Source organism: Oncorhynchus keta, chromosome 35 (genome assembly GCF_023373465.1).
Source record: "Oncorhynchus keta strain PuntledgeMale-10-30-2019 chromosome 35, Oket_V2, whole genome shotgun sequence".
NCBI classification, from domain to species: Eukaryota; Metazoa; Chordata; class Actinopteri; order Salmoniformes; family Salmonidae; genus Oncorhynchus; species Oncorhynchus keta.
Window position 1 is genome coordinate 54,083,700 of NC_068455.1, and position 18,899 is coordinate 54,102,598.

The 18,899-nt window shown below is 43.5% G+C and overlaps 1 protein-coding gene and 1 long non-coding RNA gene across 6 annotated transcripts in view; both read left to right on the forward strand.

The window, feature by feature from the left end:
- The window catches only part of LOC118369140 (VPS10 domain-containing receptor SorCS2-like), a 324,788-nt gene that overhangs the window by 8,068 nt on the left and 297,821 nt on the right, over window positions 1-18,899 (forward strand). The gene's annotated exons all lie outside the window — the stretch shown is intronic.
- On the forward strand, window positions 8,823-18,877 carry LOC127915559 (uncharacterized). Its single transcript, XR_008091340.1, has 3 exons — window positions 8,823-17,634; window positions 17,752-17,847; window positions 17,944-18,877. It is a non-coding gene; the product is annotated as an uncharacterized LOC127915559 (long non-coding RNA).

Consider the following 18,899-nt stretch of genomic DNA (forward strand, 5'->3'; position numbering starts at 1 on the left):
GGAAGGGATATGTAGCGGCACAGTGAGGTAGATCCCTTAGTGGCTCAGCGGGGTTCCCTCCCTCTCATCTGCTCATCACTAACACCACAGATTGGAGATTGGATTCTGGCCAGGGACTCTATACTCTACCTGTCTGTCTCACCAGGTGCTACTGCATAGTTTTTCTCACTCTTTCTCACTCTTGCACTTCACCAGATCGTTTGTCAGTATTGAAGTCTCCATTTGACATAGGCCTATCTTCTCGCTTGTTATTGGTTTGTTTCAGTATTATACAGAAACCATTTCTACTGTTAGGCCTATCATCTCCTTCCTTTTTCATTGGACTTGTCAGTCTCAATTGGTGGAACAGTCTGAGTTATCCAAATATTCTGTGCCCTGCCCTTGGGCCTAATGGGTTCTATTGGCAGCAGTCGAAACCAGGACCAGGAGCCCAGCCCAGACCCTAACTCGGGGAAAAACTACAAAAAAAAAAGTGGTTAAAACGCGGTTCTGTCTCCCACGTTCTCCTACGGTGATGTACGTGCCCAGCTGCCTTGCCAAACCAGCACTCACACACCCAGATGGAAAATATGCATGAGTTGACCGACGGCCGTTTGCCAGCAATAATTTCCCCCCCCCCCCGGAAAAGGTGAACCATTTGTGACTCACATTGATAGCAATTAGCGCACCCATGTACCGGAGGAAGGGGAGGCTGGAGAGAGAAGAATGAAAAGAAAATGAGAAAGAGACGTAAGTGGGCTCTTTAAAAAATAAGTTGTTTAAATTAATTAATTCATCTCAACTTCACGTTACTTGGGCGGTGTGACAAACACGCTTGTCAAAAATAGATCCCTGTTTTTTTTTTACATGAAAAAGAAAACAGCCTGACGCTATGATCTCACAACACAACAATGCCTCCACATTCTTTGGCGGGCGTCCATAGTGTTAGTTATTACGTTCATTTCTCTCCCCTCTTCCCGCTAACTGTTGCCTGCGTGATTAGATGAAGACATGGGAGACGACAAGAAAAATGGAGAGCGGCGACAAATTGAATTATTGTTTTGAACGCTGGCTTGTCAAAACATCGGCTGTAGCTAAATCCAGACGTTCTGCACAGCATCCAAGGAAATCCATGCCATGCTTTTAGTTATAACCAGACTGTCACTGTGAAATATTATATAGCCTACCATAAGGTGTTCCATGATAGGTTTCCATTATAGGGTTTTGCAGTGCATACATTGAAGTGTAAAATAATATCGTGACCTTTACATCAGCAGCACCTATAGATTCCAATATGCATCGTTTAGGATTTTCAGCGATCCCTATTTGCACTGCTCTGTCTAGCCTAGCAGTCATGAGGTCGAAATAACCCACATCTACATATAGCACCTCTTTTAAACTCTCCAATATCACTACATGACAGTCAGCAGCTTGTTATCTCTAAAATCCCCATCCATCCTGTCCAGGTTGTTTATGATCCTATGGTCCATCCATTTCCCAGGTGTCCTGTCCGCGACGGCCCAGGGGTGAGGAGAGAGTGATTTGATCCCTGAAACTCCTCTGGACTGTTTGCTATTGCAATTGAAACTTTGTTTTTCCAAGGGAGCGCGGGACGGGAGAGGAGGTGAGGGAGAGAAGTGGGTCTCTCCTCGGAATAATGCCGGGGGTCAACAGAGAGGCAGTGCATCACACAGTTAATGGGATTCTCCACGTTCAATGCAAAGCTGTCAGCATCAGGGGAGAGACAAGCAAAAACACACACAGGAATACACAAATGTACACACTCGCAGGAATGTACTGTCTAGGCTAGCACGCATTCGCACACAGACACACACAGTCTTGTAAAGCTAACCTTGTGGGGACACAATTCAGTCCCATTAAGTTGTATTTTCCCTAACCCCTAACCCTAAACCTAACCCTAACCTGTACTCTTGCACTTACCCTAACCCAAAAACCTAACCTTAACCCAGAGACCTAACCTTAACCCTAACCCTAAACATTAACCTAGATCCTAACCCTAAACCTAACCCTAGTTCCTAACCCTAACCCTTAATGTAATTCTAACCTTTACCCTAATCCCTCCTAGAAATAGCATTTGACCTCGTGGGAACTAACAAAATATCCAATTTGTCCAATTTTTGTTTGTTTATTATTCTTGTGGCGATTCAAACACACCCTCCTCTCCCTGTCCATCTCTCCCTACCTTCCCCGGTGTCTATTTGGGCAGGCTGTTTGTATGCAAATGCGTTGTCCGGCGAGCGTTGGCTGCGATGGGAAAACCCAATTGATTGTCACAGTGTGCTGGGACGGAGGTAAACCACGCTAGGAGAGGCAGGCCTTGAGGAGTGTTTGCTCGTTTTTCTATTTGTCTGTATTCAAGCAGGTCCAACTGGTTTTCCTTTGTGTACTCTCCCTTTCTTCATGATCATTTCTCTTCCCGCACGACATCGCCAAGCCGACAGATGTAACCAACAAAGACTTTCGACGGTGGTTTCAGTCAAGGAAGCAAAAAGCTGCTTTTGAGTGATGTCCATTTCATTTGCCTGATCTGGGAACATGGTGGAACCGTGGTTACTCTTTCTTTGCTCATCTTACGTCTAAGGCCTCTGTCATACATGGGAGTACAAGCGCTCTGGTAAATACACGCTGACACTAGATTATCCAAACTGTATCCATCCAGTCATGGAACGTAACACCTTGGCCCTCTGTGACAGTTCTATAAAGAGACAGAGAGAGAGAGCGTGTGTGTGTGTGTAAGTGTGTGCGCGTGTCAGTGTGTGTTTTTCCCATTCCAGTGGCCCATGGAAAGAGGACATTCCATCTGGTGTGTTACAGGCCTGTAAAAGCATTCCCCCTTTTCCTTATAAACCTCATCCCCCATCTGCCACACACACACATACACAAGGCACACACATACGCGCACACACGTGCACACGCGCGCACACACACACACACTCCGCTGCTCTGGTCTGTATGTGAAGATTGCCATTGTATAAATTTGAGTGTAGTGTGTACTTTTATGCGACGGTTTGATAGCAACGGTTTATATGTTTGAGTGTGGGGCTGCGACAGTAAGGTTTTATAGTACTTTGAGTGAGCGTGTGTGAATACGAGTTTGTGTGTCATGTGTAGGTGTATTGCCTGTGTATTGCCTCTCCCCCCTCCCCCCTGTCACAGACCCCAAATAAATCCCCTTTACTGGACCCGGTCTTCAACATGGCCGCCAACACGGTTGCCTAGGAGAATCCCCAGAAGCCCCCACATTCTGCAGCCAGCTGTTCTCCCTCTACCCGACTGCCTTGTGTTCTGTTTTGGCCACACTGGGGGGGGCTTCTTGTGTCTCCTCCAAACCCGTCACAATGGCCATCCGAGTTCCTACGACCTCACTCTCATTAACACTCCTTACAGAGTAGTTGCTACAAAGCGGGGGAAGGGGAAGAAACAAGGGGAAGGGGAAGTAACATCCGTTTGAATGGCGGGTGGATGGTGGAGGAGAGAGGATGCCCACTGCATCTTTAGAGAGGGGAGGCACGGGATGTGTGAGTGTGGAGAGAATGGAGAAAGTCCACTCTCGGGCACATTTGGGCCAACTTTGGCACACACTGAATGGGAGAGGGAAATCACACATACCAGTTAAAGCATGGACTGAGTTCGTTATGTCACTCGTCATGGTGATTGAACGCAGAGTCTCTTCACGTTTCTCTATTCACTTAACTATGGCATGTTTGTCTTGGTCGGACATTCTATTAGACGGCATCTTAATCAAACATTTGGCTGCACTATCACCAAAGAATTGGTACCACAGATGCAGTGGGTGCAGTTTTATCAATTGTAACTAATCATAGCTGATTCCTGATGATGCAGACAGAGAGGATCCGTTTACGGAAAGGCCATTAGCTATATATGAATGGGGAGAGATATCTCCACAGATATCTTCACACATACAGAGGGATTATATCTGCCTGTTTCTCCCCTCTGTTTCTCTCCCCCCTCTGGAATCTCAGGATATCTCTACAGTCTTGTATCTAGTATCTCCCTCCCTCCTTTCAATCTTTTTTTTCTCTCTCTCTCTCTGGGAGTCTTTCGATATCTTACCCCCTCCCCATCCCCCTCTCTCTCTCTGTTTCTCTTTTTTCCCTCTCTGGGAAGCCATGGGTATCCCATCGGTCTCGTCTCATTTTACGCCCCGTCATCAAAACCCGAACTGTAGCATATCTGGGGCAGAGCTTCGCCTTCGGGGAGCAGGAAGACCCTCGTCTGAACTCCCACAAGGCTCTGTTCCCGGTGACCCCTGACCCTGCCTTGTTAGAAGAAAATCCTCCATAAAAAAAAAAAAACTTAAACACCATTTATATGGCAGCACCACTTGGGGGGGAAATGGGGGAAGAAAAATTAACTAAGCACTATGTGGTTCTTTATTATATTATCTGATTGTCTTCCGTCAGTGTGAGATGTTGATTGGCTCCAATTAGTGTTCCAGCATCTGCACAAGGTGTCTCACGTTGCTTTATCCATTATTGTCATGACGATTACTTATCTGTCTGGCAGACGGTCTTATCCGAAGATGGGGTGGAGGGAGGGGCTGTGGCTTCCAATGGTAGATGAGTGTGTGTGGGGGGAGGGGTAACCTCTCCTGGAAAATATATCTATTTCAAATGCCTGGGGAGGAGGAGAGGAAAAGGGGGATATTGCAAGGCGATTGCTGCGCTACACTGTACTGTTGTCAGCATCTATGAGAATGGACAGTCAAAATGAGCTTCCTCTTACAATGGGCAAGTATATAACAAGTGAAATTGGTTAGGGAAGCCATACTTTACTATTAGAAAATCTCATATTCACTATTTTCCTCCAGCTCCCCGACTATATTCTTCCGCACTCTCGGCCCATTGTGTGAAATACTTCCTCTGTCGGCTTTTCCAATCGAGACACAATTTGCTGGATGAGATAGACCCCTGTGTCTGGCCAAATCATCCCAGCGCGGTGGTGGAAGAAATTGAATTTTCCTATGAATATGTGATTGGCTGGGATGTGGTCTCAGTATTCACGGAGTTGTGCTAATCCACGGCGGGGAACATAAACACAGCCGTGACGGTATGGCGCTAACACCGGCCAGCAGCTGCCGTCACACACACCCCAGGATGAAATGCACGCACACAAACACACACACACACACACACACACACACATTGTACATGCATACACACGAGACGGGAGGCAGCAGCTGTGTTTGTCTGTGTGTGTCTGTTTGTGTATGCCTGTCATTGTGTTAGCGTCGCGTGTGTGCGCACATGTGTGTGTAAGTGCACACGAGTGAGTGAGTGAGTGTGTGTGTGTGCTATTTATGCTAGACTTATGATTAATATAGTCGTTTGGGACTCTTGTTCAGACATGCTTGTGCTCTCTGTCCACTCATAGACCACTTGTGATCCCACAGTAATTCAATCCCATACCCAGCTAGCCCATTTGGTTCCTTGGAAGTTGTGGGAATGTATGTTTTTGGTTTCATGTTCGTTGTGGGCATGAAGCCGTACGTTTCCTGACCGGTAAAACAATGTTTTTAAACATTCTGAGAACAGAAGTGAACATTTAGCCTGTTTTGGGAGCTTTTATTTTTAGGTTGCAGGGAGATTTTGAGAACGTTTTACTCTGGTTCCTTGAGTTTTCCTCTGAGGTTTTATGAACCTTTTGCTGCAGTGGGCTAAATCAGTGTCACACCGAGTGTTTCTTGGTAGTCTTAAAAAAAAAATCTACTTTGAAAAAAAAGAAGGCACATGTACCATTGTCAGATACAGAGTTGAAATGTATTACATTTTGAGTTTTCATCCCAATATTACACTTTATATACATCACAGAAGACTGAAATATAACTCAACCGTTTGACATAGAAACACCAGAGTTTGTGCATTTAAAAAAAAAAACATATGTTTATTAATTATGAAAAACATTCCACCCATGAGACGGGCTAACGCACAGAGAACGAAAACTCTATGTTATTTTAAGGTTTTTGAATAACGTCCTTAAAACGTTCACTGAATGTTCCAATAAGACTTTTAATAACAGTGCCAGCTTATTTTGGGGTCACCCTTTTTGAACTCCCAAGTACAGATAGAACCCATGGAAATTCCTTTAAATGGAACCATGAGGAAACCTGTAGGAAATGTTACGCTGAAGTACGGAAATTCAACAGAAGAACAATGTTTCTTAAACGTCTTGGAACAATTTGAGAACATGACTTTAAATAGAAGCACGAGGAAATTTGTAGTAAACATTATAGTGAAATTCTAAAATTCCCACAGAAGAATGTTGTTTCTTCACATTCTCGGAAACAATTTGAGAGCATGACTTGAAAATAGAACCATGAGGAAACCTGTAGGAAACGTTATGCTGAAGTAGAGGAGAGTGGGGTAAATGGAGACATTTTTTACATTCAGCATCACTCCATTATGGAAAATACAGCATTCTATCCAACAAAGATATCTACATATATTTCAAGATATTGTGTATCCCTGGAAATAATCAGAATTCATTTAAGCATTACAATTTTGAAAACATAACTACACATTTCTGTAGTGAATGAAATATTACCATTATCTTAAAAAAATGTTTAACCAGGTTTGCATCCAACATTTTTATGTGACTAAAGTACATTGGATTAAAAAAAAAAATCATTACAGGCCTGATAGAAACAGCAACTTTGTCGGTAAACTTTCCAAATGTTGAGAAAAACTAAATATTTTTTGTGTCTGTAAAACGTTTTGTGCGATAAATTGTGGTGGAAATGCTTTTATGCGCAAGTATTGATAAGATTAAAATCATGTTGAAGTAAACTTTGAGTCACACAATGATATGTTGTGTAAGTTGTGGGAAGGTTATATGCAAAATAACCATCGGACAGCCAGGCTCTCACCCAGCTCTAAGAAACATATTGTTTTCTATCTGGGTAGTGTCTGCTTGGCTAATGCCTATCATATATTTATCTTTATGCTAAGTACCTCTTGAGTTTGCTCCTATGGCGGCATTGGCGTCTCCACCGAGCACTTCAAACCACTTCCTTTGTAGCACCTATGCTGCTGCAGAAAAATGATATAATTCTCTGATTTATTTTAGGGAAGCAGTAATGAGTGTACTGCAAGGCGAGCTAATGCCTCTGGGCTTGTCTCCCATGTCAGGCAATGCTACGGAGTATGAGTCTCTCTCTCTCTCTCTCGCCTGCTGCCATATCCTCCACTACACACACACACACACACACACACACACACACACACACACACACACACACACACACACACACACACACACACACACACACACACACACACACACACACACACACACACACACACACACACACACACACACACACACACACACACACACACAGTCACTGTGGAATAACACCTGTGAGTCAAACTCAATGGATCTCCCCCCCAGCACCAGCTCAGCTTTGTTCATAACTGAGTGGGTTTGTTATTTACAACCATATTTCTCTCTCACTCTCACTCTCTCACTCTTTGTCTCTTTCCAGCGCTTCACAGCACTTTACAGCTTCTGTCCCTCAAGTCAAAACGGAGCCTTCAGGAGTTAGCTCTATTCTCCGTCCACCCGAGTGACCTTTAAAACTTCTCTCGTAACAATGGAGAGGCATTCACTGTTTGCCAGACTGTATGCCACTCAACAGGGCAGTTCTGATAGCCCTGTAATACCACTTGACTTCAGCGATTGTAATAAGGAGCATCAGCTGTCATCAGCCACGCCTTTCCACATGACATTCATGTGCTGCACATGAATAACCGGATCCGTTTCCTTGTAGCAGATCTGTGTAATTTGATAAAACTGTGGATATTAGAACCTTCCTGTCACTCTATATACCGAAGGGCAATGAATCTCCTCACTAGGCTGGAATCATGTCTGTTGACTAGAATTTATTCCATGTGACCCCTCTGTAAGTTTTCCTATATCAGGTATCTGAATCAAACCCGGGTTCAAAACCTTTAGCTGTGTGTGATTGAGCTCACCCGGCGCAGTGGAACCAATTGGAGTAGTCACAAAAGGGCAAACTCAAGCTAATTCAAGCACACACTCTTGAACCTAGGTCTGGTCAGAATGGTGTAGGCCCGCTGTTGCGTGTGTTAAGTCTGACCATGCGTAAGATTGCAAAAAGTCCTTTTGACGTAGTCAAAAGTTTTACAATCCCCCTCCGACTGAGACAAACCACGAGGAGTCCTTGGAAGAAAGTGAACTCCGATCCCGACCAAACCCAACGACTGAAAAATATACTCAAATCATAATCCAACGATTTGAGACATTATGAGGAAAAACTCGGAAAAGCCGGATGACACCATATTTGATGGGCCTCTCAAGTGTAACTAACCACACGCCCTCTGAACTGGTTCCCCTTTCTCTCCCATCGCACCACAGATCTTACCCTCTCTCCCTCCTTTCCTCCCTCTATCCCTCCTCCCATCCTGACTTCCATTGTGTCCGCCCAGAGCCCCTATACCTACCCAGACAATAAAATGTAACCTGGCACGTCTGAGAGCCAAATGCTTGGGGTAGAGAAAAGATTGCACCGATGCCCACACACACAAGAAAAGAAGGGGGGTAAATCTGATAATGGCTTCCTCTGCAGAATATAGGCTTCTTCCTGGGAGCATTGTGGCACAGCACCCTATTCATCTACCAGGCTTAGGCCCTGTCCTGTAATTACATATTCTTCATGAGGTTATATCAGTGGGGCCTGGGTATATGAGAATGCTGGTCAACAGACATAGGTGTGGGATGTTTAGAAACAAGCTCAAAAGGTGGGTTTTTGTACCCCCCAGACCAGATAGGAGACATGAGGGAGCAGAGGAATGGAGCAAGAGAGAGGGCTTCCTTGTTGTTTGTCACAGAGATAAGAGTGGAAGAGGCCATCAGAGGAGTGTACAGTATCATTGAACCAACAGCTGTTGTTTGGCCAGTTTCTCACCCCACATTACATTGTTGCTGAATCCTGGCACAGAGGACTGAAATGTCCATGCCTTTCTTCTCAGTCTTCTCATGATCCCCTTGGCTGAATGAAATAACATTACCTATGAAATGTGATCACTTCCTGATACGGTGGCTGTTTCTATATGGCACCCTATTCCGTAATGCATTACTTTTGACCAGGGCCCATAAGGCTAGCGAATAGGGTGCTATTTGGAACAGTCCCTATGATCTATGAGAAGTGCAGACTGGCAACTAATTATTTTCGCAAAGATCTCCCAATGCACGAGTTAGTAAACTCAAGTTAGGATTTGGCCATATGTATGTAGGTCTGATGCTTGTATGAGTTTTTAGTTTCTATCTATTCCGAAGAGTGTAATTAAAATGGCAACACTTCGTAATCGCTGTTGCCTGCGGTTATGGCAAATGTCTTCATTTGCCTTGGTGGTTGCATTGTCTACAGAAAGGTGAACTAAGGTTCTTTCACCCTCAGCTGGTTACGGCCTCCTGTCACACTAGCCCAAGGGGCTGGATATCTGACTCCCCATTCACAGTGATCCACTCCCACGTCTCCTTGTGTTGGTGTGTGTATGTTCGAGAGAAAAAATATAAAAAATGCATGCACTCACTACTGTAAGTTGCTCTGGATAAGAGTGGCTGCTAAATGACCACATTGCAACCTTTCGGTTACTAGTCCAACGCTCTAACCACTAGGCTACAATATATAAATGTGTGTGTGTGTGTGAACATTTTGAGGAGCTCAGTCAATCGGCCTGAGAGAGGAAAACACAAAGACTTTCTTTCTTTAGTTCCTGAATGGAGGAATTCTCTGAAGCTCTTTCAAATGGTTGTGGCAGCTCCCACAATCTCCTCTGTCTGTTCTTTTCCCCCACACAGATATGAACGCAAGCACGAACACACACACACACACACACACACACACACACACACACACACACACACACACACACACACACACACACACACACACACACACACACACACACACACACACACACACACATTTGTTTTTACTATCCTTGTGGGGACCAAATAATTGATTCCCATTCAAAATCCTACTTTCACTAACCCTAAACCGAACCCTTAACCTTAACCTTAAATCAAATGTAAAAGAATGTTGGCCACATGCGCCAAATATGACTGGTGTGTGGACTTGACCCTGAAATGCTTGCTTACGAGCCCTTTGCAAAAATGCAGAGCTTAAAGATTAAATCAAAGAGTAACACGATTCAAATAAAATACACAAGAATGGAGCTGTACATAGGGAGTAGCAGTACCAGGTCAATGTGCAGAAGTATGAGGTGTTGGAGGTAGATGCGTCATCAGGATGGATCAGGAGAAGAGTGAAGTGAAGAACAAAACAGCAGCAGCGAATGATGAGTGTAGAATGTGTGTGTGTGTGTGTGTGCGAGCGCGCGTGTGCGTGTAATGTGTGTGTGTGTGTGTTGTGTCGGTCTGCGCGTTGTGTGTTATGTGTGTGTGCGTATGTGTAGGGTATGTGAATGTGCGTGGGAGTGACTGCGTTTGTGGTTTGTATATATAGTCCAGTGCAGGGGTAGGCAACCCTGTTCCTGGAGTGCCACAGGTCCTGCAGGATTTTGGTCCAACTAGGCACCACACCTGACCAACTAAGCTAATTGATCAGTTCAGTGATTGCCTAAATTCAACACACCTGGTTTACCAGGTCAATAGAATCGAGGGACCAGGGTTTTAACTTTAACCCCAAACCCCTTTAAAGCTAAACCTCACCCTAGTTTTTTAGTTTAGTTTATTAACTCTACCATTTAAAAAAAAATGAGTAAAATCATGGAGGATAACACACAATAAAGTCTGGGACATATTTCCATTGTGGTCCTCTTGAGACAAGATGGCTAGACAAGATCGAACACAGTTAAACACAGTGTGGCAGTGAAATAGTGAAACCAAAACATAGAAGAAGAACATCTATCTCGTCATTGCAGTTACATCATAGGGGTTATTCATACGGGCACAGAAGACATTAAACATGTTTTTTTACTTTATGTTTAAAGCTGCCCAGAGAGGACTTTGTTTTTATAGGCAGAGGCAACTCATTCCATTCTGAGGCGCCAGTATACAAGAAAGTACTGTACCTTTCCCAGCATTACTCCTGTCCCTGTATAAGCACACATATGTAAGCAACACCTGCTGCTATGATTGTGTGCATCCCTAACACAACAGGAAAGTAATAACTTAGATATCTGGGCGCAGGATTATAAATACTCCTGTAAACCAAACCTAGTCTGGAACACCCTAGCCTCAACAGGCAGCCAGTTTAGTTCCTGAAAGCAGCTCCTGCCTATGTGTGCCTAGACTCACCTTCAATAGTACCCTGATCAGATTATTCTGGGCTATCTGGGGCTTCCCCTTCGTAAGTTTAGATAAGCCCCCAAACCAGGAAGTACTAGCGTAGGCAAAGTGGCATTGAATGAGGGCAGTGGCTAGCACTTTCATGAAGTCCTTATCAAGCAGCTTGGACTTTCTAGCCAAAATACTTCCCTAGCACTTCATTGGCCATGTTCACACCTCCCGAGCTTCCATCAAAGATACATCCCAGGTAGATAACAGAGGTTTAAGTAGTCAGCACCTCACCCCCTAACTCCACTCTGATTTCAGAGGACCTACCCTAACTCCTAAGCCTAACCCCAATTGTAACCCTATCCCTAAACCTAACCCCTAAGCCTAAAATAGCCTTTTTTACTTGTGGGGACCAGCGAAATGTCCCCACTTTTGCCTTGTTTAACTATCCTTTTGAGGACTTCTGGTCCCCAAAAGGATAGTAAAACCAAAAACACACACACACACACACGACACACACATTAGGTCACATGAGCTCTGTGAGATTTCAAATCAACAGCGATCACGGCAACGGGATGTCAACTGATCGAATTCTGCTCATCCTCCAAGTCTCAGTTCCATTCGCGCAATTCCATGGTATCAGAATTACACTTTGACTCAGATTTTTCACTTTAAAATGTATGCCAAAAAACAAACATTGATTTCAAAGTTTAACAAACCATGCATCTCCACGCACAAGGACAACTTTGACCATATTTAAACAGAAAATGTCACAAAAACACATTTACTGGAAGAACTGTGCAAATGCAAAGTTTGGTAACAGAATTACGGTAAAATCTTTTGTGACAACATTTTCCAAAAACTGTTAGATATCTGTTCCAAATGAAGATGTCTGCACAAAGAATGGGGTGTCTGCTATGACATGACACCTTGTGTTTGAAAAATGTATTTTGTGTATTTTGATCATTGAACTACAGTAGGTGAAGTGGATTTACATCCAGTAACTGAATTACGGTAAATGAATTACATCATGGGTACCTGATCTGTACTATACAGAAATGCATAATTATGGATATGAATACCATTATCTTCATGGTGATGTATCCTGAATAGGTTCACAAAGTTAGAAATGATTATCTTATTTAGCATATATATATATATTTTTTAATAAGCTCTGCCCCCAAACACCACCACATTTGGTTGGTCCGAACCAGACCAAATTTGTACCAATCATAGACGTCTATATTTCACATCACAGTACAGCACAGTAGAGCAGAGCACAGCAGAGTAGAGCACAGCAGAGTAGAGCACAGCAGAGGAACAGTACAGTCAAATCAAATCAAGCTTTATTTATATAGCACATTTCAGACATGAATGGAACGCAATGCGCTTTACAGGAACAAACATAAATAAAAACAGAAATATTTATTACACAACAATCATAAGAGGATAAAAAACGAACTAATAATAATAATAATAAAAACAACTGAAAGACTAAGCACCCTAAGGAAAAGCAAAAAATAAAAAGCTGTGTTTTAAGATCTCTTTTAAATATGTTAAAAGTTCAGTTTTGGCCCCCTTTAGGTGCTCGGGCAGACTGTTCCAGAGGCATAGTAACTAAACCTATCCTTGCCTCTTGGTCCTAGGCTTTTGGATAGTTAAAAGGTCAGTGCCAGAGGACCTGAGGTACCTACTGGGTACATAACTCAAAAGCATGTCTGATATGCATTGGGGTGCAAAACCGTGGATTGATTTAATAAACCAACGGAATAATCTAAAACTCACAGGCAGCCAGTACAGAGACCTTTAAACCTGATGTAATGTGTGCTCTTCATCTGGTCTGTGTCAGTACCCGCGCTGCAGAATTCTGTGTGTTTTGCAGTTGACCAATGGCTTTTTTTGGGTAGACTAGACAGCAGAGCATTACAGTAGTCAAGCGTGCTTTTAATAAAAGTACGGATGAGCCTCTCTGTAACAGTCCGAGATAGAAACGTCCGTACCTTGGCAGTGTTCCTCGGGTGGTAAAAAGATATTTTGGTCACATTCCCGATTCGAAATTGAGTTCAGAATCCAAAATGACACCTACGTTTTTTACCTGGTGTGTGATTTAAAATGTGCTGCCAGATTCTCTTTCTGTACTTTGGCTCCAATAATAAGTACCACGGTCTTGTCTTGATTTAGCTGGAGGAAGTTGTGAGTCATCCAAGTAGTTAAAAACTAATACAGTCGAATAATGTATCTGTTGAACTAAAATCTTCCGGTTGTGGTAAAGTTGTGGATCGTCTGTGTAGCAGTGAAAATCAATGCCTTGCTTTATGATAATGCTGCAATGGGTAACAAATATAACCTGAATAGTACCGGACCCAGAACCGAACCTTGTGGAATGCCACATGTGCAGTGGCGTGTAATCATGGATGCCAAGGGAAGTCAAGAATCTTTAAAAAAAATACCAACAAAAAAACAATTTATTTTGTCTCTCTGTGTTTCATACATTTCCTTTAATTCGCAAGAGGCTGAATGTATTACACCGGAGAAAGCATTTGAGCGAATGAAACAGCGCCCCCTCTGTCTCAGTATGTTTAGCCCTTCTATCTGATGCTGTCTGGTCAAAAATAGTATGACATTGTTGTCGTTCGTAGCATTGAATGCAAGGGAAGCCAGCGAGTATTTGGCCTCCCTTGATGAAAAAAAAGTATAAAATAATAGCCAGTCAGCATTGAGGTAAACTGAGTGAGCTCATCTGTGAATGGTCCTGGCACACCAAAAAAAAGTGTCAAGGGAACCCAGTTTAGATCTGGCTTCACACCAATCACTTCACATGCCAAATGTCATTGACAGAAAAAAACTAGATCTCTTGTTGCATCTCGTGTTGTTGTCCTCTGGTGGCTAGCTAGCTGGATAAAATCGTTCATTTCCTAACTTAGCCATGGATGGAGATAATGATTTGGACTTGTGGTTTTGCTTAATTCTCCGTACTGGTAACACTATCTACCAAGAGAGTTCTCATCTATATTATTAGTAGCCATCTGTTTACCACCACAGACCGATGCTGGCACCAAGACCACACTCAAACAACTCAATAAGGCCATAAGCAAACAAGAAAATTCTCATCCAGAAGTGGTGCTCCTTGTGGACGGCTAATTTTCAACCGCAGTCCCTGGGCAGGTTATTAAAAACAATTACAATATAGACAATAGCAACATAGAACAAGCAAGACATAGCAACATAGAACAAGCAAGACATAGCAACATAGGACAAGCAAGACATAGCATACAGACAGAGCAACATAGGACAAGCAAGATGTAGCATACAGACAGAGCAACATAGAACAAAAAGCTGCAAGACAAAATTCATAAAAGCAACAAAGTGTTTCCACACCTCACAAGCTACAGACAACAGACAACATGGATTGGGACCATGTTCACAAATCTGATTGACCTTTAGCCATGTCTTCAAGCATTTTGTGAAAGTGTGATATGTGGTGCAGTTATGTGTGTCTGATGGCAGTGTATTCCAGACATGGGAAGCTCTCACAGAGAATGCAGATTTACTAAAGGTGCTTTTCCTTAGGGGAACTATACAGTCACCTCTCATGGCAGACCTTGTAGATCTGCTGCGATATGTCTGGGTTTTCTGTTTAACAAAAATATTGAGTGGAGGGGGAGCCAGGCCATTAAGGATCTTGAATACAAGACATGCGTCGGTGTATTGCACAAGATTTTCCCAACTCAAGAAATACCGTTTATGCTTGCTTCGAGGCAAGCAACAGTAAAGCATGCACAAGAGCACCAGCTGTTCTGGATGACTGTGTGATAACGCTCCCAGTAGCCGATGTGTGCAAGACCTTTAAACAGGTCAACATTCACAAAGTAGGGCCAGACGGATTACCAGGACGTGTACTCAATGTATGCGGACCAACTGGCAAGTGTCTTCACTGACATTTTCAACCTCTCCATGACCGATTCTGTAATACCTACATGTTTCAAGCAGACCACCATAGTCCCTGTTCCCAAAAAAACTAAGGTAACCTGCCTAAATGATTACCGCCCCGTAGCACTCACGTCGGTAGCCATGAAGTGCTTTGAAAGGCTGGTCATGGCTCACATTAACAACATACTCCCTGATACCCTAGACCCACTCCAATTCGCATACCGCCCCAACAGATCCACAGATGACGAAGTCTCAATCGCACTTCACACTGCCCTTTCCCACCTGGACAAAAGGAACACCTATGTGAGAATGCTGTTCATTGACTACAACTCAGCGTTCAACACCATAGTGCCCACAAAGCTCATCACTAAGCTAAGGTCTCTGGGACTAAACACCTTCCCCCGCAACTGGATCCTGGACTTTCTGACAGGCCTCGCCTAGGTTGTAAGGGTAGGCAACAACACGTCTGCCACGCTGATCCTCAAAAGTGGGGCCCCTCAGGGGAGTGTACTTAGTCCCCCCCTGTACTCCCTGTTCACCCACGACGGCGTGGCCAAACATGACTCCAACACCATCATTAAGTTTGCTGACCACACGATAGTGGTAGGCCTGATCACCGACAAAGATGAGAGCCTATAAGGTGGAGGTCAGAGACCTGGCTGTGTGGTGCCAGGACAACAACTTCTCCCTCAATGTGAGCAAGACAAAGGAGCTGATCGTGGATTACTGGAAAAGGTGGGCCGAACAGGACCCCATGAACATCGACAAGGTTGTAGTGGAGCGGGTCGAGAGTTTCTTGGTGTCCACATCAACAACAAACTAGAATGGTCCAAAAACACCATGATAGTCGTGAAGAGGACACGACACAGCTTTTCCTCCTCAGGAAACTAAAAAGATTTGGCATGGGTCCTGAGATCCTCAAAAGGTTCTACAGCTGCAACATTGAGAGCATCCTGACCGGTTGCATCACTGCCTGGTACGGCAATTGCTCGGCCTCTGACCCTAAGGCACTTCAGAGGGTAGTGTGTACGGCCCAGTACATCACTGGAGCAAAGCTGCCTGCCATCCCGGACCTCTACACCAGGCGGTGTCAGAGGAAGGCCCTGAAAATTGTCAAAGACCCCAGCCACCCCAGTCATAGACTATTCTCTCTGCTACCACATGGCAAGCGGTACCGGAGTGCCAAGTCTAGGACAAAAAAGCGTCTCAACAGTTTTTACCTCCAACCAATAAGACTCCTGAACAGGTAACCAAATGGTTACCCGGACTATTTGCATTGTGTTCCCCCCCAACCCCTCTTTTACGCTGCTGCTGCTCTCTGTTCATCATATATGCATAGTCACTTTAACCATACCCACATGTACATACTACCTCAATATGCCTGACTAACCGGTGTCTTTATATAGCCTTGCTACTATTATTTTCAAATGTCTTTTTACTGTTGTTTTATTTCTTTACTTACCAACACACACACACACACACGCATACACCTTTTTTCCCCGCACTATTGGTTAGAGCCTGTAAGTAAGCATTTCACTGTAAGGTCTACATCTGTTGTTTTCTGCGCACGTGACAAATAAACTTTTATTTGATTTGATTTTCCTCCTTCAGAGACTGAATAGATTTGGCATGGGTCCCCAGATCCTCAAAAAGTTATACAGCTGCACCATCGAGAGCATCCTGACCGGTTGCATCACCGCCTGGTATGGAAACTGCTCGGCATCTGACCATAAGGCACTACAGAGGGTAGTGTATATGGCCGAGTACATTCCTGGGGCCAAGGTTCCTGCCATCCAGGACCTATATGTAATAGGCGGTGTCAGTGGAAAGCCCAGAAAATTTACTCCAGTCTCCAGTCACCCGAGTCATAGACTGTTTTCTCTGACATGTGGGCTGACGATTTTAGAAAAATAGGCACGGTGGGCTTTTGGTTTATCTCCCTCTAAAAACAGAAATAAATCATTCTATATCTCACCCCATATTCAAGAATGGCTTTTTTTCCTTTATTCAGATTACAATCGCTCACTTTCGGTTATTTGAAACGAAATCATCTCCGAAATATCGTTATTATTTTAAAAAGCAATAGAAAGTCGGTTGGAATTTCAGTTAAAAAAAATAAACTTGTCTGCCAGCCCTGCATTAAAGGCCAAAAATTGGTTCAAGAAAATTGTGATCAATAAAAATATTTACCAGTTTCATTTAAGGACCAAAACAGTTACAGCCGAAGAGATTGCAAAAAAGTTGGGAAGAGATTTTCGATGTAGCAATTCCATGGCACATGGTTTATGAATTGACACGCAATTTAAAGTTTATTGTAACCTACTATATTATAAGTCCACACCAGTTTCTTCCAGGGTTAGAACTGTAACCACCAAAGGACTTGAAAATGAGCCGGAACTGAGAGGATCACCGAAACTAAAGGTATTTTTGTTTCAGTGCATTTTCTTTAAAAACATGTATATAGCCTATCAAATGTGTAGGTATACTTTGTAATAACATCGATAATTGTGTACTAAAAACGTGAATGTGCTTTTGCAGAGCGTACAACCATGCCGACACCCATCCGTGGAGGTCAGTGGACAAAGGGCTGGACAATAGGCTGCACTGAAAAAACACATGGTTCCCAAGAAAGCGGTTAGTTTTGCTCGATTCTTAAAATGTGTTTCTATACGCAGCATTGTGTGTTGGAGTCACTTTTAATTCTTAATTGATTTACCGTTTCTATCATAGGCCACTGTAATCAATATGGGGCTCAGGGCGGAACCATTCTGTTCATCTGACGAAGGTGCACATGGATCAGATTCAAACTTTGAAGAGCGAGATCGAGTCATTGAAGGCAGACCAGCAGGAAGAGCAACATTCTCTGAGGGCAGAGATACGGGCGACAGCTGATGCATTGGTCCAGAGCCGGGCAGTATTTGGCGGAGAGTCAGGCGAAGAATGGCGCGTTGAAGAGGGCGAGGAACGAGATGGAGTCACAATCCGTGCCAGGCGCACCTGTGAGCTCTGGAACTCCACCTCTGACAGGCAGTCACGTACGTGGCAGGTTCAATCGCTTTATTGTTGAATTATTTAAGGCTCCTTTCTCTTCTCTGTGCTGGATTTCTTTTAAGATGAACGTAGGCGAATGAAGGCAACAAGTTGCTTCTTACTGGAACACCCTAAGTCATCCACTTGTTATAATAGGATTTGAAGCAATAGCCTACCTGTGTGTGGTCAACTATTTCAGCACTGTTTCGCGCTGCTCTGAGACAAGCATGGGGACTAGTCTTGATATAAATCAATGAGATTTTTTATTTTCACTGAATCTCCGTTTGGGTATTGGTTAGACTACAATTAGGGCGTGGAAAAGTTAGGATGATGTTTTGCTGTCAGTCAATGATTCCCAACCAAATGTGAAGAGCTTGAGCAATTTTGACAAAAACTATGAATATGCATGTATGCGTTACTCTAAGAGTTGTGCACAATCTCACATTCAATGTATATCTGCAGATTTTGTGAGTTTTTGTGTGGCTTTACCATGTTTACTATGTACTGTAGGCTATGTGTACTTGTTAGACTGCACAGTAGCCTAATAAACATCTTCATTTTGAAATCTTTTTTTTTTACCATGGTAGATGCTGTGTTTTTGGTTGATGGCCAATATTAAAAACTGTCATATGCATTTGTGCATTCAATCACTTTAT